Source organism: Haemorhous mexicanus, chromosome 14 (genome assembly GCF_027477595.1).
Source record: "Haemorhous mexicanus isolate bHaeMex1 chromosome 14, bHaeMex1.pri, whole genome shotgun sequence".
Lineage (NCBI taxonomy): Eukaryota > Metazoa > Chordata > Aves > Passeriformes > Fringillidae > Haemorhous > Haemorhous mexicanus.
The window spans coordinates 15,121,753-15,148,705 of record NC_082354.1 but is presented as its reverse complement, the minus strand read 5'-3'; the positions used below and the strand labels follow the sequence as shown (position 1 = coordinate 15,148,705).

Sequence of the window (26,953 nt, the reverse complement as noted above, 5' to 3'; positions counted from 1 at the left end):
AATGGAGATGGATTCTCTGCCTGGCCCCGACATTAACCCTTAGTGAGCCCAGCCAGGCTGTGGGGGAGCAATTCCGCACTCCAGCGCTTGGCCGAGTGGAAATTCATTCAATCAAGACGGAGTGTTAGGGATGAGCCGGGCCCTGCTCCTGCCCTGCTCTCCCATCCTGCACAAAACCTGGGAGAGGGTTCCTGACGGGACAGGTTTGGGATTCTGGGAGCTCCGGGGGTCTCCAGCAGCCCCTCAGCTCCGATCCTGCGGTGTCCGGGTGCCTGTTTGGGGCCATCGTCGCCCGGCCGTCAGTCGGGGGCTGTAATGAGATTCCTGGCAGCGCCTGTGCCTCTCACAAAGTCCTTCTGCAGGCACTCGCCAGCCCCAGCCACAAGAGCCTCCCCCCGCCGGCACTCGGGGCTCAAAGGGAGCTTTGTGAGGCACCACAGGCTGAGCTTTCTGCCGGGGACAGGCGGCAGCAGGCAGCCGGCAGGCACAGCCCCATCCAGGGAGCCGCGGGAAGGGAGCAGGAGGAGAGGGGACACGAGGGATGGGGACACCCCTGAGCTGGGGTGGGAGGAAGGACTCGGGATGGAGAGGGATGGGGTAATGACGCAGGGATGTAGGAGGGAACGGCTTCCCAGTGCCAGAGCGCAGGGTTAGATGGGATGTTGGGAAGGAATTCTGCCCTGTGAGCGTGGGTAGTCCCTGGAATGGTTTTCCAGAGAAGCTGTGGCTACTCCTGGATCCCTGGAAGTGTCCAAGGTCAGGCTGGACAGAGCTTGGGGTAACCTGGGATAGTGGAAGGTGTCCCTGCCCCTGGCAGAGCATGGGACAAGATGGGCTTTAGGGTCCCTTCCATCCCAACCCACCCTGGGATCCCATGAGGATAGGACAGACTGGATCTCAGCATTGGGCACATGATGGGACCTGCATGGAGCTCTGCCTCACTGAGAGCCACCAGGCAGGCTGAGCCTGGAGCCATGGAAACAAATCCATCCATGCTTTAGATCCCAGCGTGTTTGGCCTCTCAGCCGGGGAAGGAGCAGTGCCAGGAAGGGCTGCACACCCAGGACTGGGGGGAAATGTCAGGGAGGGCAGGATCAGCAGGAACCCAGACTCCTGGAGCTGGGAAAGAGCTGAAGCCTGCTCAGGGAACCCAGTGTGCCGAGGGAATTCAATTCTCTAATGGGTTTTTCATACATTTGTGGACGTAAGAAAACGTTTGAGGTAGAAAGCGGCAGAAATGTGCACGCACAGCCTCAGCTCTGAAATTCCATCTCCAAGCCAAGGTGTACATAGACATATTTTGAAGTGTTTTCATTTAAAAGAGTAAAAAAGAGCTCTGGAAAAGGAGTAAATTCTTTGGCTAATAGGATCCACAGGGAAACTGCAAGAACTTAATAGCTCTGCAGGAAAATCTGCACAGCACCTTCCCAGAGAGGATCATGGAGGGCACAGGGGAGACAACGGGAGAGATGCAGGGCAAGGAGAGGGATGAGATCACAGAAACCATTTGGGCCTGAATATCATGGAGTGGTTTGGATTGGAAGTGATCTTAAATCACATCTAGTCCCATTCCTGTCATGGGCAGGGACAGTTTACACAATCCCTGGTTGCTCCAAGCTCTCTCCAGCCTGGCCATGGACATTTCCAGGGATGGGGCAGCCACAGGTTCTCTGGGAACCTGTGCCAGGGGATGTCACAGGGTGCCCTGAATGGCCACAGGTTGTGGTTCTGTCCCCTTGTCCTGAGCACAGCAGAGCCCCAGGGAGGTTCCTGGCACCATCAGTCCTGTTTCCTTAGGTGGAATTTGCCCTGTGGAATTTGCCTCAGTACCCTTGCACCTTGGCTAATGGGCTACAAACCCACATGGGCTGTGGCAGAGCTCAGCCAGGGGAGGGGGAAGGGAAGAGGAGAAATAAAATGAAGTGGTTTGATTTTTTTCAAGGAAGCAGAGATTTCTGTGAGTGGGAATGGGGCTGGAATGCTTTAGTAACCCAATCCAGTGCCAGGCCTTCTGCATGTGGGAAAAAGAGCCAGGAGTTTTGGAGACCTAAAGCCATCTCCTGCCTCAGCTCCTGGCACACCAAAACCTGGAAAAGTCTTCCTGGAGCTCTGTGCTGCCTGCCTTGTGTTTATGGTACCTTCTTTGCACTTTGTGGTTTACATGGATTGCAATACACTGGATTTGAGGTGTGATCCCACTGCTGCTTGTGCCCCCCCTCTGGAGTCTCCTCTCTCTCTGTACTCTCCTTTATATTTATGGGCTGTGGGATCCTCACACTTGTGGTTTCTGTACCACACACTCAGCTCAGTGAAATGTTATTTAAAATGTGCAGAGCAGCTCGGGGTGTGCTGACAGTACCCCAGGATTGGAGGGGAAGCACTTTTCCATGGCAAGAGTGGGTCCTGGAGGAGAGGAGAGGAGAGGAGAGGAGAGGAGAGGAGAGGAGAGGAGAGGAGAGGAGAGGAGAGGAGAGGAGAGGAGAGGAGAGGAGAGGAGAGGAGAGGAGAGGAGAGGAGAGGAGAGGAGAGGAGAGGAGAGGAGAGGAGAGGAGAGGAGAGGAGAGGAGAGGAGAGGAGAGGAGAGGAGAGGAGAGGAGAGGAGAGGAGAGGAGAGGAGAGGAGAGGAGAGGAGAGGAGAGGAGAGGAGAGGAGAGGAGAGGAGAGGAGAGGAGAGGAGAGGAGAGGAGAGGAGAGGAGAGGAGAGGAGAGGAGAGGAGAGGAGAGGAGAGGAGAGGAGAGGAGAGGAGAGGAGAGGAGAGGAGAGGAGAGGTCCTAGCTTGCCACCCTCCATCTGAGCTTCACCACATCCACATCCCTCTGGAAAGGAGGGATGCCTGTCCCAGAGCATCTCCACTGAAGATTCCAGCTGGGAATCTTCTGCTTCCACATCAACAGTGTGATTCCATGGTCCCGGCAGCAGCAGCTGTGAGCTCTGGGGCTCGATGCAGTAGGATACAGAACCACCCCTTCCCATCTCTCCTTTATCCCAGCTAGGTTGCCACTGCTCTGTTTATTTGGTCATTTTTGGGAAGGGAAGAAGGCAGGGGGGTCCAATTTTCAGCAGCCCATGACAGCATAATTAGGGAAATATAAATGAAAGAAAAACACACTCTAGAAATCCGGAGACTTTCACATATTTTCCCTGTTATTCCATCGCCCTGGAAAAATAAAAGCTACTCAGCAGGAACATTTATTAGCAATTAGGATCTCAGGCACTGGGGACAATTGGGGTAATTAAAGCTTCCCACAGCCTCCCGTGCCACCCCCTGCTCCCTGTGCTGCCTCCATGGAACTGGACACTATGGATCTGTGGGAGCCCAGGCGTCAACAGCGTTCAGCAGGTCAGCAAGGCCAAAACCCACAGATCATCCTCACCCTCTCCAGGTCAGATCATCAACAAATGAACAACATTCCCCGAGGGAAAAGAAAATAATGAAGAGGATCATGTGAAAAAGAGCAATAAAATCTTGCAGAAGAACAAGAAAATAGCTCAATTTTCTGTCTCTTCTCCTTTCCCTGCCCATCCTGACTCTGGGAGCAGCTCCCTTGGAATGGAAGCTTTGCACAGGTACAAGAGGCAGAATCTCCAAGCTGAGCCTTATCTCAAGTGCCAAATTTGGGCTTGTGTTAGTGTGAGGCTCAGGACTGGCTTTGCCATTGGGAAGATGTGTGGCTGGAGCAGGCAGGGTTTGCCAGGAAGGAATTAAGGCTGAATTCCCACGGTGCTATGGGGAGCAGGAACCTCCCTCACTGCCTCACCTGCCCAAAGAATAAGGGAAATACAGGAATAATTCAAGAAATTAAAAAGATGGACAGGCCTAATATCCACTGCCTTCTCAGGCAGGAAGATTCCCATTTTCTCTGGGATTTCTCATCTTGCTGCCATTCTCCCAAACCCACAAAGATCCAGAAAGATCCCAGAGTTTGGATTTTGGTTTCACCAGGAAGCCTCTGCTTTATACCAGTAATGCAAAGAACTTTTAAAAAGCAACTTTTCATAGTGACTTTATTTCATTCCAGTATTGTAACATAACCCAATTTGAGTGAGGAACTCACAAACAGGGAATGCTGACGTTCATTCCATGACCAGCTCGGAATTTTCCTGCTGTGCTGATTCTTTGGGCTATTTTTATCTTCATTTTTTTTTTTCCCTTTTGCAAAGGTTTTATTTTGGATGAAACTGTGTTTTCCAGGAAGCAAAAATGTCATTATTATTTTCTTAATCCCTTCTAGCTGGGCTGATCCCAATGCCCAAATGCCAGGGATCTATTTGAGCATTCCATGGCATCACAGCAGCAATTTGCCTTTTCCTCCTGTTCTTTTCCATCCCAACACAACCCATTCCTGGAATTCTGAACTGGATTCAAAGTGCTGCCAATCTGCATCCAAGTAGGTGGCAACAGAGAATTCTTCCCATTGTAAAACTCTCCACATGAAATTCCCAAAGGACTTGGGACCTGAGCTGTGCAAAACCGGGGACTGAGGGGAATGGGATGTGACTGTCCCAAATTTAAGTCCAGAATCCCATGGCAAAGGTGACCTCTGCAGCCAGAAATCTCTCACTTTGAGCACAAACTTCCAGATTTTTTTATTTTCCCTGGTGGGAAGAAGGATTCCACTGATTATTCCAATATCCCATTTCAGAATGTTCATTCCTCAGTCACCTCCAACAACCAGGTCATGATCCCAGCAGGGATCCAGTGGCCTTCAGGGACAAAATGCCTGGTTTTGTCACCAGTTCCAGATTATTAGTTCTGGAGAGAGAAAAATCAGACTAAAAGTCATTCCTTGGCCACCAGGATGAACTCCCTGGCACAGCAGGAAGGGGGGAATTGCAGTCATACTGCTCCTGGAAGCCTCTTGGGTGGCAATTTCCTGGGAGAAGGGGAAAAGCAGGCAGGACATTGTGCCCAGAGGCTCTCAGTGCATGGCTACAGCTCCTCCAGCAGCAGGTTTGAGTCATTCCTGAGTGTTCCTGAGTGTTCCTGAGTGTTCCTGAGTGTTCCCAAGTGTCCCTTCGGCCACATCCACACCCAGCACCTGCAGCAGGAGCAGACCTGTTGGGTTCATCCCAGGAAATTCCTGCCCTCCCTTTGGGAAGGGTTTTGCAGTGCCCTGAGCCCTCGCTGATGTTCCGGGGCGAGGCGATGCTGATCGCTGTATAGAGCCCCGGGATGGAAGGCAGGAATCCCAGCATTCCAGGGGGGATTTGAGTAAGGCAGCCCTGATTCTCTGCCCTAATGGGTTGTTAATCCATCCCCAGTGCATCCCATTTGCCAGCTGATTCCCGGGGGTGCGGCGTGCCTCCATCCTGCAGACAGTTGTTGGCAGCCCATGGCTTCTCGTGATCCCCTGGGAAAGGAGCAGGGACTGCAATAATCCCCCCAGCATCCCCCCAGCATCCCCCCAGCACCCCCCCCCGCCCCAGAGCCGCTGGCAGCCGCAGTGATCCGCACATTATGGGATTTATATGAAGTGCTGCTGAACAAGAAAGATTTGAGGGGGTTTAGCAGCTCCCTGGGACAGGGATGAGCTCAGAGCTTTGGCTCGTGCTCCAAGCGGGGCTGGGGCTTTAAAGTCACACACCAACAGAGGCCTGAGGAGAGTGAAGGTTCCTCCTCCTGTCCCCTGGGGTGTCCTCACGGCACAGCCAGGACCCACAGCAGGGCTGGGACTGCACAAGGCCCTCCATACTTCCAGAAATGTCCTCAGGTGACAAAGCTGGTGACAAACTATGCACTCGAGTGATGCTTTACTGAGGGGACAGGGACAGAGAGAAACCTCTTATGCAGTGCTGGTATAAGAAAAGGGCTCCTGAATAGGAAAGGGGATTTGTCCAAACATCAGTCTTGAACCCACCCATGTCCAGCTGCTGTAGCTCCTTCCCTGCCCCCCAGGACAGGGCTTTATTCCGAGGCATCAGCTGGATTCTCCCTTTTACTTCTTTTGCTCTGGTCTGACCTGGAGCTCAGCTTGGGGCAGCTCAAAAACCAATCCAGGCTTGCCTAAAAAAGGAGCAGGAGCACCCGCAGAACCCCAAGCCAGTGATCAAGTCTCACCAGGAGGCTGGAATCTCATCCATCAGGAGTGAGGAGCTGTGGGATTAACCCCCTTGGTGGCTCCTCACTCCCTTCAGACAGAAAAGCTTTTAATAGGTCAGCAGATAAAGAAGCAGCAGTGCAAACATTCCTTATCTGCCCTGCCATGCCTGGGCTCTGGAATACAACTGATCCCTGCCATGTGCAGCCCCACTCCAAGGAGTTTATCTTCATTGGAGGCACAGTCATCCAGCGAGATTGGGATGTAATTACCTCCTGCAAACCCAACTGCAAATCTTCCCAGCCAGTCATTAGCTCCGAGACAGGCAGACAGGCAATTACAGATGAATAAATGACTGAGAAATGACTCCAGGAGCCTCTCAGCCCTGCTTGCACCTCCAGCTCACAATCCGAGGCGCAGCTCTAAGCTGTCCATCAGGCCCACCTGCGCCTGGCACGAGCCTTTCCTGATCCCACCCCGCTCCTCCTGGCCTTCCCAAGAGTCCCACAGGTTACCCCACACCTCCCTCCCTGTGATCCTGGCAAGGGCAAAGCCCCCAGCTGCCTTTCCATAGTCTGGAATGGACCTGGATAACCTTGATGAGGCCCAGCCCAAGGCTCCAACACCTCCTGAGTGTTTCACTCCTGGCTGAACTCCTCTTTCCCCTTTTCCCTTCCTCCCTTTTCTCCACAGGTTTTAAAGCCTCGGTTCTGAATGTGTGAAGTCTCCCAAACAGGTGAGCCATAAAAAGCTGGAGGGGACTTTGCAGGGAGGCAGCAGCACCAGGGGCTCGTGGTTGGAGCAGGCAGCAAGCCAGGACATTCAGGATCACAGCCTGGCTCCAGCAGGAACTCCCTCAGTGGCCTTGGAAAAGGGGCAGAGTGGAGTCCCACAAGGGCTGCGTTCCCTTCACAGCAGTTCTGAAGGTGCCAGCACCCAGAGGGGCACAGAAAGTCCCCCAGAGCTTTAGGAACAGCTTTCCTTCCACTGGGATTACCCACCTTCCTCTTCCTCTGCCCCCTGGGAGCCTGAAACAGCCGGGCAGTTTCCAAGCTTTTCCCAAGGAGGCTGGGTGAGTTGTGCTGGATGCATTTCCCAGTTCTGCTCTTTCTGAACAAATGGAACACTCCCCCCACAGACCCCCCTAAAAGCTTTTCATTAATTCCTCTGCAGTGGTGCCAGCGTTCCCAGTTACCTACTGGAGCATACTGGGACTGCCAGCACCTCATCCCCACGCCTGCATTCCTGCTCCCCCCTCCTCCATCCCGGCAGCCTGGATGTTTTATCGGGTGTGATTATTTACTTAACGAAACGCAGGTATTTGCAACTCGGAGGGTTTTCCCCACCGGGAGGCTGGAATAACAGCATGGAACAGCCTGAGGCCTTGGGAATACTCACAGCATCCTTTGCTGGGGAGATGGCCGTGCTGGCAGGAGGAGGAGCAGCTCAAGAGGTTGTTTGATTGTTTCCTGGTTGTGAAAAAAGTCAGCTGGTTCCAGGGCGAGCAGAGGAGGAGGGAGATGCAGGGAAAGGGGTGGTGACCTGCTGGCGATGGCAGCGACACTTCTGGCACAGCTTTGGCCAGATGGAAGCCTGGATTCCTGGCAAGCCAGAGCTGTGGGTGGCCAGGTCTCCCTCATCTCCTACAGGAGGAGTTTCCTGGATGCAGAGCCTCCTCCCAGCCCAAACAGCTCCAGCTCTCCTTTGTCTCCTGCAGAAACCTCGCCGTGCTTGGGATGCTCAGGGGAAGGCTCGTTCTCTGTGACCCCACACCTACAACAAGGCAAACTTACCTGGTTCTGTGGTTCAAGCCTGGGCTGGAGCTCTGGGGGGACCTCACAGTCTCAGGGGGACCTCAGTGCTTGTCACCTGGAGGGCGATTGTAGCAAGGTGGGGTCAATTGCTTCTGCCGTGTCCCAAGTGAGAAAGGAAAACAGCCTCAAGTCACACAGGAGAGCTTCAGATTGGATTTAAGGAAAAATGTTTTCACTGGAAGAGTGGTCAGGCTGTGGAATAAGTTGCCCAGGGAGCAGGAGCTTGAGCAGGAGGTGAGGGAGACATCTGTTCCCTGGAGGATGGATTTTATCTCCCTTAGGGAGCTCCTTTCCTTCTCCCAGCCCCTAGTGCTGTATCCCAGCCCTTTCCCATCCCTGCACTCCTCCCTTCCAGCACGGCCGGCCCAGTGCAGCACCTGCAACGTGGCTGCTGTACCCTTGGGCAAGGCAGGAATATGGAAATGTCAGTGTTATTTGCAAGGCAATAATGTTTGGAGCCGAGGTCACTGGGCATTAACCTGCTGATGACACTGTTTAATCTTCCCAAGAGGCTGGAATCAAAGGGAAAACACAGCGAGCTCATTCCCAGGAGTGTGTCCTGCACTCAGGGTTTACAATCAGAGGAATGCGGGCTGTGTTTGGACTTGGCTGGGCTAGGAAAGGCCTTTGCCGAGGTTTGTTTATTCAGAGGTCAATGCAGCCACTGGGAGGGAGCTGCCGGCCAGGGAAGGGGACAGCAGCTCCTGTGCTGGCCCTGCTGCCTTACCTGGCTCAGCACTGGGTCAGGTGAGCACCCAGAAGTGCAGGTGGGGGTGTATTGCTGGAACATCTTCCACTGAAGAAACAGCTGGAAGAGCCTGGAGTGGTCTCCTGTGTTGCTTTCTATGTTTACTCCTGAAAAATCCAGGTGTGGTCCTCATCCTTTAAAGTCACCCTTGTCCTTTAAAGTCATCCTTGCTGTGGTCCTCACCCCAGCCCAGTGGGTGAGGCTGAGGTAGTTTCAGGGCTGTTCTATCCACACTTACTCCTCTGGGATTGCCCTGTGCTGGCTCTCATCTGTCTGAAATGGCAATTTTTCTTTGGCTCTGTCAGGATATACTTGCAATTCTTTTTTCCACTTCAACATCTTTAGTGTGTTCTCCACAGAGACCCACGCTGAAGCACAAAAGGCTTTGAAGGCATTTGAAGGCACCCCTCAAGCTCCTCAAGAAACTGCTCTGGCAATTTTTAGGACTTTCTTGCTAATTGTTTGTCAGCGGGACAATTTCTCAGTGATGCTGTCACTGACAGTGGGCACTGGGGGGACAGGTCCCAGAGCCAAGTCACAAAGTCACTGCAGAAACAGCTGTCATGGATTTAGACGTTGCCATCCACCACTGAGCTGGGATTACAGCTGGGAATTCTCTCCATAAGCTTCAGGGCAATGTCAGCAAGGTCCATGTGTGAGTTAGCAAGGAGTGTTTATGGAGCATAATCAGGGATTCCCAGAATGGTTTGGGTTGGAAGAGACCTTAAATCCCATTCAGTCCCACCCCCTGCCATGGGCAGGGTCACCTTCCAGTATCCCATGTTTCTCCAAGCCTGGTGCAACCTGGCCTTGGACATTTCCAGGAATGGGAAGTCCACAACTTGTCCTGAAAGGAAGATGAAAACCAAGCAGGGGACACATCCAATTCCATGCCCAGAGCTGGGGAGATCCAAGCTGTGGTCACAGTTCTGCTCCAGAGGCCAAAGCCCCTGTTCTCCATTCCCAGGCTACCAACTCCTGCTGTCCTTGCACTTTGCTTCTCTTCCCTCAGAAGCTGTCGAGGCATCAAACTCTTGTCAGGGAGTTTTTTGCAGAGGGGCACCAAGTCTGACCACATCTGACCTGAACAACCACGGCCATGGCGGGAAACAAATTGTCTTTCCTCTGTCCCTTTCCATGGAATATAGCAAATAAAAGCTTAGGAATTGCTGTAGAGGCAAGAAAATCCTCCAGCATGGCTCTGTGCCTGCAAATTCAGGCTCAATTCCTCATCTCCCCAAGGAATCTGTGCCAAGAGCAATCGGATGTGGGGCATGACCTTTGTCAGCACTTCCGACACCCTTTGTTGGTCACCTCCATAAGCTCCTGCCCGGTCTTTAATTCACAAAGGGAAAGGATCTGATCCCCTCCTTCATAAGCACCAGGAGGATTCCACTGCCTGATGTGATTCCAAGGGAGCCTGAGCAGGGAGAGGGACTCTGTGAGACAAAGCTCTTGGTTAAACAACATCGATGGCTCAAATATTTGCCAACACTTGTGAACACAAATATTTACGCCGGCAGCAGGAGCCAAGGCAGATTTTTCCTTCCAGATGTATTAAATGTTTCCTTGAGTGTGCAGAACTGGGAAAGGGCTCTTCCATCACTCGCCGGCTCATTTTCCAGGCCACTGGATGCGCTCACTTATTTGGCAAATCTTGCTGTTAACGGGTTTTTCTCAGCTGATTTTCTGGACTTTTCTGCTTTCCCTCACAATCCTGGGCAGGGAAGGAGAACAAATGTATTTTTTTAACTCCAGCAACCCAATCATTGTCACCTATTGTCATCTCTCACTGCCAAAGAGGATGATCTGGGGTGCTCTGTGTCTCTTGGACCTCCATGTCCTTGTGAGAAGGGAGGATGTGGAGCAGGGTAAAACATCCAAGGAAGTGCAGGACCTTGTACAGGCACCAGGGCGGATGAGGGCTGGATGCAGCCCATTCCTTGGCACATTCTAGAAGCTGGAGTGACACCTGAACCTAGGGACTGACTGCTGCCACCTAAACGGCCCCATTTCCAGAGGAATGCTCAGCCTGGATAAATTACATTTTTTGGAGGTGCCTTCCCTGGTGGAGAAGGAGCAGCAGTGTTCCTGCTGCTCCTGTCATTGCCCAGTGGTCCTGGGAATGCCTCTGATGCCAGGATACTGCAGGAGAGAGCTCTGATCTTGCTCAGGCATCCACATTCCCCTTACATTCCAGGATATTGTGCTTACAATAAACGGGAGGTTTGTTCCCAACCCCAAACACTGGCAAGGACAAAGGGGAAGCAGCAGTTCCCTCCCAGGGAATTGTGGTGGATTCAGCAGCAACAAGAAAACTTCAGATCCAAGATGATGAAGGGAGGCACTGGCCAGCAAAACTTCAGCTTCAGGAGCAGAAGGGATTTGCATTTCAGAGATGTGCTACAGGTCCATTGGAAGAGAAATTAAACATCAATTTAAGGCATTTAAGTGTGGTGCAATTCCATGGATAATTACGAAGGGAGAATATTGTGAATGAATAAAACTCCAAATCCCTTTCCAAGCTGTTTGGCTCCTCTAAAGTGAAGAAAATCTCACACATGGTTCTGGTGTGGGTAATAGGGGGCAGATGAGGTTGGCCTTCCTCTGCCAAGGCAAAGCGAATCCAAATGGAGCCTCCAGGGATGAAGTTGTTCATCCCACTGGTTGGTATCCTGCCTCTGGAATTAATGGACCCAGAAATTTTCCGGAAAAAAGTACTTTAACACACAGGGAATGGGAAAAATCCTGTGTGAAATTGGGTGGAAAAGTGGGTGACATTGGACAGGAGCTTTATTTTCCTGCTTGTCCCTCACACTGTCCCAGTAAAAGCTCCAGTGGGCAGACTGGAAAGGGACTGCAGGATGGCAGGAGACACAGAAACACATTCCAGGGACACAGCCAAGCCAGAAAATGGGGAGGGGCTGCTCTGACCCAAGGAAAGGTGAACAGAACTTGGTGGATGCTGAGGATCAGATGTGGGGAGGGTGTGTCAAGGGACAGGAATGCAGGACTGGGGACAGCTGGGAGAGGCTTCCCTCACATCTTCCCACTCCTTGGCTGGCTCTCTCAGGCACTCCCAGCCCTTTGCTAAACAACATAATCCAGCCTGGCACTTGGATTCACACCCCCGGATCTGCAGGGAAAGCACAGCCCTGACCTGCACTTCCAGCAGGGATCATCCCGGGAGTCAGGAGTCGTTCCTGTGCCTCACAGGGTGCCAGGAGCTGGGTACTCCCTCCTGCCCTGCTTCTCCACACCCTGCAATTAATTAACCCTTGTCGTGCCTGACTGAGAACCGGGAGAGAAAGCAAGCAGGGAATAGAAGATCCCAGGGTAAATCACTGGGACAACTGTCTGGTTCACTGCCTGGGAAAGGTGAGGGAGGGACGGACACACGGCGCTGGCCTTCGGACTGTGACGCTCTCTGGAACCACCCCAGCAGGGCTCATGGGGTCACAGAGCCATGGAATCTCCTGAGCTGCAAGGCACCCACCAGGATCATCCAGTCCACCTGCTGGCCCTGCATAGACACCCCAGCAATCCCACCCTGTGCATCCCTGGGAGCACTGTCCAAATGCCTGGAGCTCTGGCAGCGCTGGGGCTGCGGCCATTCCCTGGGGAGCCTGGTTAGTGCCAAACACCCTCTGGGGAAAGAATCTTATCCTAAAATCCAACCTGAACCTGCCCTCACACAGCTCCAGGTGTTCCCTGGCATCTACCCCATGGTACTTCAGGAGCAGCTTCCCTTGGTCTCAGCCATGGTGAATGTTTTTAGGGTGTGGATGATCCTGCTCCTGCTCCATGGATAAACCCGAGCTGTGTTTCCTGGAGAGTGGCCCCTCTCCAACCCCGGGGAGGAAATGAGGGTCTCTGGACTCTGTTCCTTCCTCATTTGGCAACAAAAAATGGAGATGTTGGGAGGAAACAATCCAGAGAAATGTTTCACATCAGTGAGACACACTCCAAAGTATTTTTGGCAACGTGGTGTGGGAATCTGGCTTGGAGAGTTGCTTGGAAGCTCTAAACTCCCATAGATACAGCAAAAAGTGGCACCTCCATCTCTTGTGTCTGGAGTGGTTTGGGTCCTAAATGAGGGAACCATAAGAGGCTGATAATGGAAATAATGGTGGTCTGAGGGGTTTTCTTTAGGGAAAAATCCTTCTGAGTCCCTAACAATGGTGAACGCTGGGAGCCGTGGATGTTGTCCATGGGTTTGCTGGCACAGCAGCAGTTTTCCTGTGCTTCCTGGAAAGCCGTGGCTGTTTCACACCCAGAAGGGCTCCAGCAATCCTTGTGCTATCCCAGATTGTTGAAGTGTCTGAGGAGACAGCTCTCACTGTGCCTGGTGCTGCCTTTGGAGATGCCTTTGGAGCACTGGGAGCAGCAACTTCCTGCATCCTCTGGGGACTGGGATATCAAAGGAAGGCAACAGCCAAAGGGAGCCAAGATCAGGACTCACAGCATAACTCCAGGGTCCATAAATGAGCATCTCTATTGTTTGCTCCTGGATTTTGTAACTCAAGGCTTTGGATCCTGCTCCTTCTCTGACCCAAAGCAGTGATAAAGAAAGCATTATTCCCACCAAAAACATCAGGCCTTGCGGAAAAGGGAATAAACCCAATACCCAGTTCCCTGTCTTTAGATACACCTTTAACTATGAAAACTCAGATCTCTGGCAGGATTCCTCTTTTTTTGCTAGAAAAACAAACAAGAAATGCTGTTTTCTGGCCAAAAAGCCCGAGCTGTTAATTTCTTCCCTCTCTTTGTTTTCCCCTCTTTCTTTTCTTTTTTTTTTTTTCATTCTGGCGCTGGTTTGGAGCAGCTCAGTGAGGAGGACACGCTGGATAAACATGGCACCAGCAGGGTGCTTGGAATGCTCCTCGCTCCGGACCTGCTCCCTATGGAGAGGAGGAGGCTGGAGGGGTGGAGGAATCCGGGTCATGGAGCAGAGGGCAGGGAGAAGACAGCTCCTCTGTTCTCCTGGCGTGTCCAAAGCTTCTCAGCTGAGGGGAGCGACTGGGGTGTGCTGGGCCTTTTATTTTGTGTTCCCGACTTCCCCTTTCATCCCATGTGTCAAACAGCTTGGAAGCTTTGATTCCGGAGGCCAAGGAATTTGAACTGCAGGCACAAATCCCCCAAGCATCTTCTGAGATATAAAATCCTGAAGGAAAGTTCAGGGGTGCCTTGTTCTGGTGCCCTGGGGGTGCAAGTAAGGAGAGCCTGGGAGGTGGAATTGTCCTCAGCCATTCCTGGGTGGATAAGATGAGGAGTGGAGAGTCTTCCCAAGGAATTCAGGCACCTTTTCAGTCTGAACTCACTCAGAGTGCTTGGATACTGTGCTTGGCCACAAAGGGAAAAGCTTCCTAGGAAGGTATGAGAATCCAACAGGAATACCTGTGGATGCCCCTGCTGTGGGGATTGGAGCAGGATCATGCCAGAGGGCGAGGCAATCCCTGGAGTTTGGCTTGGGAGCTGTGTCTGCCTATCCAGGACACTCTGCCATGACCCTGTGCCTCCAGTAAATCCACACCACTAGTTATGGGAGTCCTAGTAACATCCTAATGGGAGCTTTCCACAGAGTCCCACAACACCAGACTCGTTTGGGTTGGATGCCCCCCCTCATGGACAAGCACACTCCCAGCAGACCAGGGTGTCTTTTCAGTGTAGAAATGGGAAATTCCGTCTTCCTGGAGGGATGTCGTTCTCTAACAGGGAAACTGAGGCACAGTTGGAAGGAGGAGGTTGTCAGAAACAGCCGTCCTGCTTCCCAGCCACTCCACCTTTGCCCTGGGAGTTTGGCCAGCCTGGGGAAAACTTGGCCTGGCAATGAGCAGTGAATGAGCTGCTGAGGATTTCAGATATTCCTGGTGAGATGGAAGAACATCAAGGATCAGCTCTCTCCAGGGGTGGATCCAGCATTCCAGGTTCTGGGTGCTGGCCAGGATGGAGTGGGAATGCAGGCAAATGCAGTCTCCATAGCCATGGCTCTGCACTGCAGGACACCAAGTCTATCCAGCATTAGGTCCTGCCTTGGTTTCCCAGTATTTGGCTTCTCCCAGGAAATGACAGTCCCTGTGCAAGCCCATTGAATGCAGGGGAGCCTTTGTGCTGACATCAATGAGCTGGAGCCTCTCCCGTGCCCAGGGGCTTCCTGCTGCAGGGAATGAGCAGCAGCCCTTCCATGTCTGTGGAGGGGCTGGGCTGCACACATCCCCGTCTGTACCCACAGCTCAGCCCAGCTTTTATTGCCACACTCACGACTGGAAGTGTTTAAAAGGAGGGAGGGGAGAGCTTTGGCTGTGCCCTCTCTGCCCAAGGGTGGTACTGAGTGCCAGCCTGATCCCAGGGAGGTCTGGGCACTGCCTGGAGCAGAGCTGAGCTGCCTCTGTTCCGAAGTCCTTCCCTTTTTCCCAGGGATCCATGGTGGTGGTGGATACAGGGAGAAGTGGATTAAAGCCTCCAGTCCTTTCCCCTCTGGAGCAGAAGGCACTGATGGGACCAGATAGGGTTGTCTGATGCATTTCATGGAATCATTGAATTCCTGAGCTGGAAGGGACCCACAGGGATCATCCAGCCCAGCTCCTGCACAGACACCCCAACAATCCCACCCTGTGCATCCCTGGGAGTGGCGTCCAAACACTCCTGGAGCCCTGGCAGCCTTGGGGCTGTTACCATTCCCTGGGAGCCTGTTCAATGCCCCGCCACCCACTGCGGGAAGAACCCTTCCCTAAAATCCAACCTAACCCTTCCCTGACAGCACTCCAGGTGTTCCCTGGGTCCTGTTCCTGGTCACAGAGAGCAGAGATGGGAGCTGTCCCTCAGAATGAGGGCAAATCCACAGCTGTGCTTGTGGCTGGCACAGGACAAGCCCTGTGCAAACAGGAGCTGCTCCAGGTGTGATGACAGCAGGAGCCAAGTGCTAAAAACATGACCCAGCAGGATCCAGGTGCTAAAAACATGACCCAGCAGTGCCAGCACTTCCCTTTGGAACAGTCACAGTCACCTCTTGGGGGGTTTGTTGGTGCTCCTTCTCTCAGGGACGGGGTGCCTCGCCCCTGGTGCTGATGGATGGATTCAGGATGTGTCTGCCCCTTTGGATCGTGACAGTGGCCAGGAAAAGGCAGAGGGCAGCTGTCCCAGCCCTGGCATGCCAAGTGTTATCCAATAATCCCTCACTGCCCTCCTGCTTCCCTCAGCTCTCAACACTTGCTTTTCTCCCTTGAACCAAGTGCAACCTTGTGGCCAGCAGTGGATTTTTAGTTAACCCTGCCAGCACCTGAGAGGCAAATGCCACCGAGGGAGGAGTGGGAATTCACTTGGCATGTGAGAAAAAGGCACTTGAAAGAATGAGGAGCAGCATTTTTACACCTCTCTCTGATGTGAGTTACACACACAGGTGTGAGTGTGTAGGAAACAGGAGTGTGCACAGACGTGTGTGTGTGCACAGAGCAGGGAGGGGCAACTTGGTACAAAAGGCAAAGGTGTAGAATTTGAGGGTTGCCATGGCTACAGGTCAGATGCCTTTGTTCTCGCATCCTGGTGCAGCTTAGGGAGATGAGATACGCCAGCCTCAGAGCACCAGCAGGCGAGGATGGGGTTTTAATTGTTTTTTAGATGTGAAGGCAAATAGCTGTACACTTATTTTCTCCAGGTTTGAAAGAAAAGGCAGCAAACGAAGGCAATCTCCTGATGCAGATGGAATTGAAGTCACAGCAAGTCTGGGAGCCTGGGAAGCTGAGTGGCATCAAGGGAAATGTCCCTGTTGTATTGTCATGGTCACAGACAGCCCCTCTGTGGAGCCACAAAGCCATTTGTGTGGGGTCACTCTGTGCTGACATGGAGCCCAGTGTCCTCATGGCCAGCCCTGGCTGGGAGTGGGCACCATGCACGGGTGGGAGGCTGCGTCTGTGTCCTGCCTTTGGTTTTCCCTTTGAAATCTCCTGTCCAGCTCTCTGTGGTCCCAGCCTATTTGATTCCGAACTGGAAAGGAGATTTCAAACCAGGATCCATATGGGGCCTGTCAGTTGCGACTGGATTCATTTTAAAGTCCTTGTTAAGTCCAACAAAAAGCCAAAGATTAGAGCTGATATGTTGGCTTTCATCCAGATGCTGATCCTTGAAATGCTGCCTTGAGACCGCCAGGCGACTCTTTCATTCCCCCTTTTCCTTCTTGCTCTTCTTCTTGCCTCCTAATTGCTTCCCAAATTTGGGTTTATTGCCATGGGTTAGAAGCCAGGTAATCAGAACCAGGATTGTTTTTCTCTCCCCCATCTCTTTCTGGTACCCATCAGATTCTGGCACTTTGTTGGTTCAGAAAGTCCATGTTAATTCCTTGACCACCAACGTCAAAGGCTTGGCAGGGCTGGAGCCCCTTGGGACAATGCTCCAAGCCAGCCCTCGGCATTCCTGGCAGGCAGAGAACCACAGTGAGAAGAAAAGCAATGTGGCCCTTGTCTGTCAGGAATGTTCTGTGCTTTTCCCTCAGTCCAGGGCTGCAGCTTCCCCTTCCTTTGTCCCTGAGGGGCATTGTCCTGGTTGTGCCACAGCAGATGGGGACATCTGGGGAAGGGCTGGCACTGAGTGCTGGGCTCCACCTGGGACAGGGAGCTGAGGTCACACCCACGTGATCCAGACAAGGACAGCAGGAATTCCCATGGTCATTCCTATTGTCCCTGGCTGCCCAGCTGCACTCCACTGCTGGAGAGCTCTCCCCCAAGCCCAGCTCCTCCCTGCTTTGCACATCCCAGGACAGAGTTGTGTCTCTGGGAACAGACAGCTCTGGACAGCCAGGATTGTGAGGGAAGCAGGAAAGAGAACAGAGCTCTGTTAAAGGCTGAGTTCAATCAGGGAAGAAGCGAGGGTGCAGATAAGAGGGAAGGGAAGGGATGTTGGTGCTACCTGGTGCCAGAAAGCAGGAAACTGAGCAGAAGCAGAGCTGGGATGGAGCTGGAAACATGTGGGGACACCCAGCAGAGGCTCCTGCTTTGTTTCTTGGTTGTGCATCATTGGGAACAGTCCGTGTGGAGCCTGGGCCATCCTTGCTGGTCAGTGTTCCCTGTGAAGGGGCAGACTTGGAGCTCTGCAGGAGGGGGCCTGAGCTGCTGGAAGCATGAGGATGGCAGGAAAGGGGAGAGAGCCTGCAGGGCTTAAGCTGTTGGAGCAGGATCCTAAAACTGGAAGCAGAGGAGGGATTCAGGCTGCGCTGGAGATGCTGCAGCAGAGTGAGCACCCTGGGTACCTCAGAAGGGGTAAAAAGGTGCCTTAGAGCTGGATCCAGCTCTGCAAGCCCAGCCAGGCTGGCCCAGGGAATTGTTCCTGGCTCTGGCATGGGAAAGGCCATCCCCAATGCAACCCCAAGGCAGCTGCACCCATGGGATGTGTTTGTGTTTGTCACAGCACCGGTGGGATGTCTTGGAAGCATTTGGGAGAGCCCCTGCCAGGGTCTGTGTGCAGCCAGGGGCTTTAAACAGCCATCCCCTCTTGGAGTGTCCATACATTCATCTAAAGGATGTGCAGGCACAGAGAAAATAGAAACTAACGCATCCTGTTTGGGCAGTCCCAATGAGCCAGGAGGCTGAGAGATTCCCAATCCGTGCTGTGCCACGTCCTGCACATTCAGAGCAGGCACAGAGAGGTGCAACGTGTGTGTGAGAGGCTCCTGAACCAGGAACAGCTTGAAAAGCCATTCAGGGAAGTATTTACAGGAGTTCAGGGTGGGAATGGGACTGTTCTGTCTTTGGTTTCACAGCTGCTTTAACTCCAGGCTGTCTGTCCTGAGGGTCTCCCAGCACAGAGCAGTGACCCTTTGGACAACCAGGACACTTGTCACAGATTGGTGCCATGTGACACTGAGATCCAGCTGAGAGGCACATCTGGAGTGAAGGGGGAGGTGGCGCAGCCTGGGGGCATGCCAGGTTGGATGTGGGTTGGAAGGCAGGTTATTCCTGTACCTTGTTCCTCTCAGCCCTGTCCTCTTGCCTCAGTCACAAACCAGACCCCATTAAAAAGCCTATCCAGTTTCCTTCTCCAGACAAACCATGCAGGTTAGTGCTGGAAGATGTTTCTTGTTTCTGGAAACACCCTCTGGAGCATTTTCCTTCAAAAGCTTTAGTTTATCCATGAGGAAATTGCTGTTGGAAGTGGCCATTATCCACAGCATGTCCCATTTCAACAAAAAGCCAAAGTTCGCCTTTTTGGAGCGAGGGGGAGAGCACAAAGTTGGAGTGTTTGGTCTGGAGCCTGTTGAACAGCTCAGCTTTGCTCAGGGCTGGCCCCCAGCATCCCTTTTCCTGCTCCAGGATAATGGGAGCTCAGAGGCCAGGGCAGAGACAGGGAATCAGCACGCTGGGAAATCAGCGTGATGTGTGCGAACCGCCTTGGACAAAATCCACGCCAAGCACAGCCCAGGCCATAACACAACCCAGAGCAGTGGAACTCTGAAGTCTGAGGAATAACATTTCATTTCTCCCTCATTTCCCCATTCCTTTTTCCACTCCTTCACCTGCCCAGGAGGCACCTGGGCTCCAGCCACCACATCCAAGGACCACAGAGCCCGTGGTGTCACCGCAGATCCTAAACCAGGGCTCCAGCTTTGCTGAGGCTAGGCTTTGGCTTGCCCAGGTTATTTTAAGTTCAGCCTTTTCTCCTGGTTGTGGGACCATGACTTTACCAGGAGCTCTGAAACTGGCTCAGCTCATCCCAGTTCAGGGAAACACCCCTGAGCCTGGACCAAGGTTCTCTCCTTCCCAACTCCCCCAGTCCTGAGATTAGGCAGAGACTCAAACAAATGAAGGCAGTTGCTGGAGAGGACAGGAAGCAATTACAGACCACCCTGGAAAGGCAGGACAGGCAGCAGCTTGTGTGGCTGCTGCTGTTTAAACAACAACCACCCCCAGGCCGGCAAGGGCAGGAACATCTCAGAGGAACAATGCTGGAGCGAGGTGCAAGGAGTCCAGAAAGGAGGATTAACACGGAATGCTCCGGCACAAGGGCTCTAAGCTCCTGCTGCGGGGTCAGGAGGGTCCTGCTGGCAGCAGGAGGACAAACAGGATGGGCTGGTGATTCCAAAGGGAGTCAGGAGCTCCTGGTACTCCGCCAGCGGGGGACCCACGCGGGTCAGGGGCAGGGTGGCCTGCAGGATGCCTTTTCCATCTGCAGGGCCATTCTGCAGCGGGAGTTTTGTCTTTGCCATAGAGGGGGAAGCAGGGGGGAGGCATTTCCAAGCTGTTTTCTCCAGGATATCCCAGCTCCGCCTGACAGCTGGTTCCCATTGGGCTCCTGACCAAAGGCAGTCTCCAGCAAGGGTGGGAGTGGGCGGGAGGGGGGAAGGGACCTCCTAATGATGAGGACGAAGAAGAGGAAGGATGAAAGGCCCTGAAATGTGGAGGGTGGAACTGAAGCAGGAGGACACTCAGAGGGAGGGGCTGCAGAGGCTTTGAAGCTCCTCGCTATGGGGAGCCTCCTTTAAACCCTACACCAGATTGGAACAAGGTGGGGGAGGAGGGGCTGGCTCTCTTTTCCCTCTGAAATATTCCGAGAGGTTGGGACCCCTACCCGGGATGGGCTGTTTCTGTCCATTAAACATTTTAAATGCTTGTCCATCTCCCATGGCCTCCCGCCCTTCTGCTCCTTGTGGCACTGGGCTGGGGATGGGAGGTTCCCAAGGATGATGAAAGGATTTAGGGCATAGGGTAGGGGTGACAGGGGCTAGTGTCAGTCACAGCCATGTGCCAGCGAGTGCTCAAGTGGAGGAGGAGGGAAAAGGGACTGGTTATGCCCCAAAACACAGCATTGGATGGGGAGTTTTCCTCCTCTGCTGGGAATTTCAGCAGGGAGGTCAAGGGGAGGATGGTTGGTGCTGCCTGACTTCCCCTTGCTGCCTGCCAGGAAGGAAAACAGCTGGGAAGGGAGGTTTGGGATCGGTGCCACTGCTCCCTCAGTCCCTGCTCTAGAGGGGATGGAGGAGCTGCCTCTCGGAGGGGGTGGAGGAATCAGCTGTCTCATGGAAAGCTCCTTCCCTCCCCCTGCTCCTCCATCCAGGCCCATCTCTTTTATCACAGAATATCCTGAGGTGGAAGGGACTCACAAGGCTCAACCAATCCAGCTCCTGATGTCCAACTCTCCTCATCTGTAAGGATGCTGGGAGGACATTTCCTCTTCCTTCCCCAACCAAACCTCTCCCTGGAAAATTGGACTACAGCAGGTTATTAAATCACATCCAACTGAATTCAGAGCATCAAAAAATATAAAGGCAGCAAAAATGCAAAGGGACAGGGAGACAAAGGTATTGTCCAGCAGAGCCTGTCTTTGGAGAGCTCTGCAGCATGGATGAGATTATCCCACTGGAGCTGAGTTACCTGTCCTCACCTCATAAGGAATATGCTCCAAAGAAATGGATGAAATCTAAATAAGCCTTGCACTTCCCATTGGAATCAGCAGACCTGGATAAACCCTGTGGATGAACCTGGCAGTCTGTGAGTCTTCAGAGGTGTGCTGGGAGCTGGAGCTGGAGCAGGAGCTGGAGCTGGGCACCCTCATTCCCTGTCCCTCCTCAACTGTAAAAATCCAGAGGAAAAAATACTCAGTGGCTGCATTGTTCCTGCCAAGGTTGTCAGGAAATCAAAGGGAAAAGGCACAGGGGAACACAGCACAAACAATGGGAGGAGAAAGTTCACAATAACCCTGGGCTGGTGTGTGGAGGCTGTTCCTGCCCCTCAGGAGGGTTGGAGGTTTAGAGTGGTGCTTTGGGCAGTTCCAGTGACCCAGGTGTCCCTGTGCCCCCACACTAAATGTGCAGGGATTCCCAGTGACCAAGCTGCCCCATGCACCAGGACCCTGGAGCTAAAGGGCACTCAGAGGTGTTTTAACCCTGCCATCATCCAGAGGTGAGGCAGCTGAAGGTACAGCTCTGAAAGGGGATGGTCCTGGCTCCTGGCACCTCCCATATTTTGGGACCCATCATTCCATTGCAGTTAAATGAAAGCAGTGGAAGCAATGAGGGAAGGGCAGTATTCCCAATTCCTATGGCTTTTCTCTCCCTGCCTTCCCTTCACTGGTTTTATGTCAGAGGTGGACTCACCCCTTTCCATGTGCCTCTCCTGGGAGCAGCATCCTGCTCCAGGTGTTTGCTGGAACAGGCAGGAGGGGTGGAACAGGGATGGTTTTGATGGAAGCCTTCCCTTCCTCCATCCCTGAACAGCAGCATGAGACGGATGGATGGACGGATGGATGGATGGATGGATGGATGGATGGATGGATGGATGGATGGATGGACGGACGGATATGTCCTTCCAGCATTAAGCCCCAGCTATCCAGGACCCAACTCCTAGACATTGTCCGAGCCTTTTCCCACAAAAAAAAGGGCAGAACTGGTTTTGTGAGTCCTCAGGAACAGAGTTTCAATAAATTAAGCACAAACAAATAAATGCAATTTGAAAATTAATCATCTTAAAGTTGCTGCAATGGGCCCAGAGGGATCAGTGGCCATTGGCACCTGGATACCTGTCCAGGAATCCAGGAGACAGGAGGATGAGCAGGGGCAGGGCAGAGCAGCAGGAGGTTCTGGAGAGGTCTGGATCCTCCTTCTCCCCTTCCCACCTCCCTATTTCAGTTTGGTTTTGAAGTGGGACCTGCAGGTGGCTGTGCCCTGCGACCAATCAGGAAATGGAACTCGATTTTAAGTTAATTAAAGCTGCCCTCTGTGTGTTAATCTTCTTGTCAGGTTTTAATTAAGGGCTGGTAAAGACTCAGCATGTGGAGGGATTCCTGCTCCCACCTCCTGTGACCCAGGGAGCCTGGAGGGGCTGCTGGAGTCATGTAGGGGTGACCCCAGGTCCCAGCTGATGCTGTTACCCTTTCAAAAAAGGGGTGGAATTTGACCATTTTCTTCTCTTTCTCCCTCAGTCCCCAGCAGATTCCCTCTCAGCTCTCCTCCCAGGATGGGTCTTGCTCCTGGTAATGACTGATTACTGCTCCTGAGCCAGAAAATTCCAGATAAATGTCAGCTCAGGGTAATCACCATTCCTGGCTGCATGGCCAGACTGGGTTGGGAGCATCAGGAGTAGGATTAGGGCTCTCCATGGTCTCCTCCATCCCTGTGGATGTGTTCTCTCTTTCTACAGGAGGCGGGGTAGGAGGAGAAACCACACAGAGGAACTCTCAACATGCTTAGGGAAGTGAAATCCCCAAATACCAAAATCACTGAGGCTGGAAAAGCCCTTCAAGGTCATTCAGTCCAGCCTGGGCCTGATCCCCACTTTGTCACCAGCCCAGAGCACTGAGTGCCACATCCAGGCATTCCATGGAAACCTTCAGGGATGGGGACTCCAAACCTCCCCAGGCAGCCCCTTCCAAGGTCTGACCACCCTTTCCATGGAGAAAACCTGCCCTTCCTGGCTCCCATCAGCCCATGAAGTGAAGAATCTTTACTCTCCTAGTTATTTCAGAACAGGTTGGGTCTCAGCATTTCCCACCACACAGGTGCCTCTCCCATCCCTTTTTCCAATGGCATTTTGCAGCCATTATCCTGACCACTGACCATTGAGTGATACAATTTGCCAAATAATTCCTTGCTATAAATTCCTGTATATATTTCCATGGTGGCATTGACATTTCCCTCTGGAATGACAAAGAAAGGACCTTTTCCCAGTAAAAGCCATTCCATTCCACCTCTGCTGAGCCCATTTTTGGCTTGTTTTTAGGCAGCAGCTTTCCCATTCCACACTTGAGTCCCACATAAGCCCTTCCTTGTATTTTTAAGGTCCCCAGCCAAAATTAAGACATTTCCCATTATAACTTCCAGCACCTTGTAATGCCTTTAAATCATTTCAGCTATTCCTTGGAATATCTCAGGGCCAGCCCCAGAGCACAAATGGAATTAAAAGTCACTCGTGCAGAGCCCAAGCCAGGAATTGCTGGGTCAAAGTGCTTCTTGTCCCTCAGGTTTTTGGGATCAGCACAGGTCGAGCACCTGCATTTAGGATCAGGGAGTTATGGAGTGACACTGCCTTTAAAATGACTGGTGACTGTTCCCACCTCAGGGTGTCCCTGATGGGGATTCCTGTGTCTGCTCCCCAGGATTAGGCAGAGGGGCATTTCTGGAATTGTCTTTCCATTGTGCTCCAGTTCCAGCTTCCAGCATCTGACTTTCCCAGTTCTGAGCAGGACTTGTCAATCTCCCAGAGTTTGTTTTGGAGCTAATGGATTTCGGAAGGTTCCCATCAATCTGCCCTGCTCCTCAACACTCCTGGGAATGCTCCTGGCTCTGCTGGCCAGCACAGCTCTGAGAGGTGGTTTCTCCATCCCAGTCACCAAGATTTATTTTGTACAGGCATTTTCATATGCTGGGGAAAAAAAAAAGGAGGAAAAGCCACCTGGAATCAATTGTCAGCACAATGGAAGTTGGCATGGCCAGGCTGGGGAGCAAGGGGGGACAGTGGGTTATTTCCCACAAATTGCTCTGGGGACAAGCACAACTAGCAAGGACTTAGTGCCAAATCGATGAATAGGGGAGACTGGAAAAAAATTATGGGAAAAAAAATCCCCAGAAAAGTCAAAACCTTCTGTTGTAGTATTTGCTGCAGTAAATTTGTTTTTGTTTTGAAGGGACAGTGAGAAATCTGCCGAGGTTTGAGTGGAGGCAACCCAACCTCTCCTCAGGGCTGGATGTGGTGCTTGGGCTCATGGACACAAATCCTTCCTCCCTTTTCCCTCTTGGCTGCAGGACCCCAGGACCAAGCCCGTGGTGGGGCGCCCATCCCTGGCTCCATGGTGGGGATGTGGTGGAGCTGCCCCATTGCCATTCCCTGCTCCCAATCCAGCCTTATCTCCCCCCCTTCTGCCCTTGCCCACTGTGTTTATTCCCACAATAAACTTCTCCAGGAGTGACTCTGGCTCTCCTTGCATTTGTTTGGAAGTCCTGTCCCCACTCCTGGCTTATCTCTGGGCACAGTGATAACAACAACCAACAGCCCTCTTTGCTTACAGCACTGGCTCCTTTCAATGCTTCCGTAATCTAAACCAGCCTCTGTCTCCTCTTCCTCCCTCTGGAGAAGCTCCAGGGCTGGGAATGGCCAGGGTCATCTCTGCACTTGGATTCATCTTCTGCAGGTCCCATGGAACCAAAGGCAATACCTGATGCCGAGTTTCTGGGAGATTCCCATCCAAATGCAGTGGATGTGGAAGAAAGAATTCCTCCATCCTTGGTCTGAGGTAACTCTTAATGCCAGGAGTGGGGCCTGCCCTGGGAACGAGGCACCAGGATCTTCCCAGCGTGGCACAGGGGCTGCATGTTCCCATCCCAGCAGTCTCCAGGCTTGGAAATCCAGGCAAGGCACAATCTGTAGTCTGCCTCCCACCCTCCAGGAACCCTCCATCTTCCCCCTGGAATATCCATGGAGCGTCCCTGAAGCCAAGGGGCAGCACCAATCTCTGCTCCCTGTGAAGAGGGATAGGACCCAGGGAATAGCTGTGGCTGTGTCACGGAAATTTAGGTGGATACCAGGAAAGGTTCTTTTCCCAGAGGGTGTTTGGACACTGAAAGGGCTCCCCAGGGAATGGGCACAGCCCTAGGGCTGCCAGAGCTCCAGGAGCTTTTGGACACCCTCGGACACAGGGTGAGGTTTTTGGGATGTATGTGCAGGATCAATGATCCTGGTGGGTCCCTTCCAGCTCTGGAGATTCTGGGGTTCCATGATTGTGTGATCCCCTCTGCCTCCATCCCCTTCACCACCTGCACCACCACCTGCACCAGGGTCCTTGTGCTGCTTCCCGTGGGCCTGGGGGGAACACAGCTCCCCTGGCTGTGTTAGTGCTGGGAAGGCTTGGGGACATGTGTGACAGGTACATGGGGACACGTGTGACAGGTGGATGTGGACATACATGGGACAGGAGGATATGAGCATGTGTGTGACAGCTGGATGGGGACATACATGTGACAGGTGGATGGGGACACGTGTGTGACAGGTGGATGTCGATATACATGTGACAGGTGGATGGGGACATGCATGTGGCAGGGGGTTGTGGACATATATGTGATGGGGGATGGGCATGTGTGTGACAGGTGGATATGTAAACACATGTGACAGGGAAATGGGGACACACGTGTGACAGGTGGATGGGGACACATGTGTGACAGGTGGATATGGACATGCCTGTGGCATGTGGCTGGGGACACACATGTGGCCACACTTGTGCCTGGCATTGGGGCTACCCCTGGTGCTGTCCTTCCTGGCAGGGTTGCATTCCCTGCCCTCCTGCTGCGTTCCTGGGCGATATTTTTCCCCCTTTCCCTTCCCTCCTTAGCATGGGCACAGAGCACACGGTGCCACTTGGCTGTCACCTCGTCCCCAGCAGGGACGCCAGCGCTGGCAGGCACTGAAGGTCAGCAGAAGGACATCTCAATTATTCTGTGTCATCTGCGAGGAGCTCGGCGCTTGTCAGAGTCCCAGCGGAGAGCAATGAAACAGTAACTTGGCTGCAGGAAAAAAGGGAGTGGGAAAAAACATCGGAAAGGAAAGAGAGGGGGAAAAAAATGCTGTCTGCACAGAAGCTCAGGTCAGCGGGATTGACAGCTGCTGGGAGATATCTCCATTCCCTGTGCCGAAAATAACACCTCCATGGGCTCCAGAGCTGCGTTCCCAATTAGAGACTGGGCACTGAACAGGGGGAGAAAAAATTCTCCATGATAATTTCAGCGGAGGGGGAGGAAATGGAAAATAGGCTTGGGAAGGAAGCCTGACTCGCTGCTTCCAGGAGCCTGATTTCCTCGGGATTGTCCTGGGGGATTCTTCTTCTCATGGCTCTTATCTTCACCACCCCTTTGGACACCCTGGGAAATGGGAAGCAGCAGCTGGTGAAATAACTCTGGGCAAGAGGAGCAGGGGGAGCCAGGCCCTCACATTGGGATATTTTTATAGATGTATTCCTGTATATAGGATATATATTCCTCTATATCCCAATATTTACCACCAGACCTGGTCATGCCTTCCTCTCTGGACCAGGGGCAGTTCCCCTGTCTCCCTCTCTTCACCTCCTTGATCCCTGCCTGGGCATTCAAACCTGTCTCTTCCATGTAACTCGTCAGTGCAAGAGGATGAGAAAGGGTTTCCAGAGGGAAAAACCCCTGGAAGCTCCATGTCCTGGATCACCAGGAGCTGAGTGGGCTGACCTGGCTGGGACCACCCTGGTGTCTGGGGACCTTCCTGCAGGTGCTACTGCTATAAATTAATTATTTAATACGATGATAAATGACACTGGCCATGGCCATGGGGGCTGCCAGGAGCCTGGGGCAGGGGGAGAGGCTGTGCCAGAGCCAGCCTGGGAGGCACCAGCTGTGGAATTCCTAGATGCT

The 26,953-nt window shown here is 52.8% G+C and overlaps 1 long non-coding RNA gene across 1 annotated transcript; it reads right to left on the bottom strand.

Annotated features, from left to right (window-relative positions):
* Window positions 1-3,982: 3,982 nt before the first annotated feature.
* On the bottom strand, window positions 3,983-8,184 carry LOC132333745 (uncharacterized). Its single transcript, XR_009488252.1, has 2 exons — window positions 7,833-8,184; window positions 3,983-5,352 (listed from the first exon to the last, which is right to left on the bottom strand). It is a non-coding gene; the product is annotated as an uncharacterized LOC132333745 (long non-coding RNA).
* Between the last annotated feature and the right edge of the window lie 18,769 nt (window positions 8,185-26,953).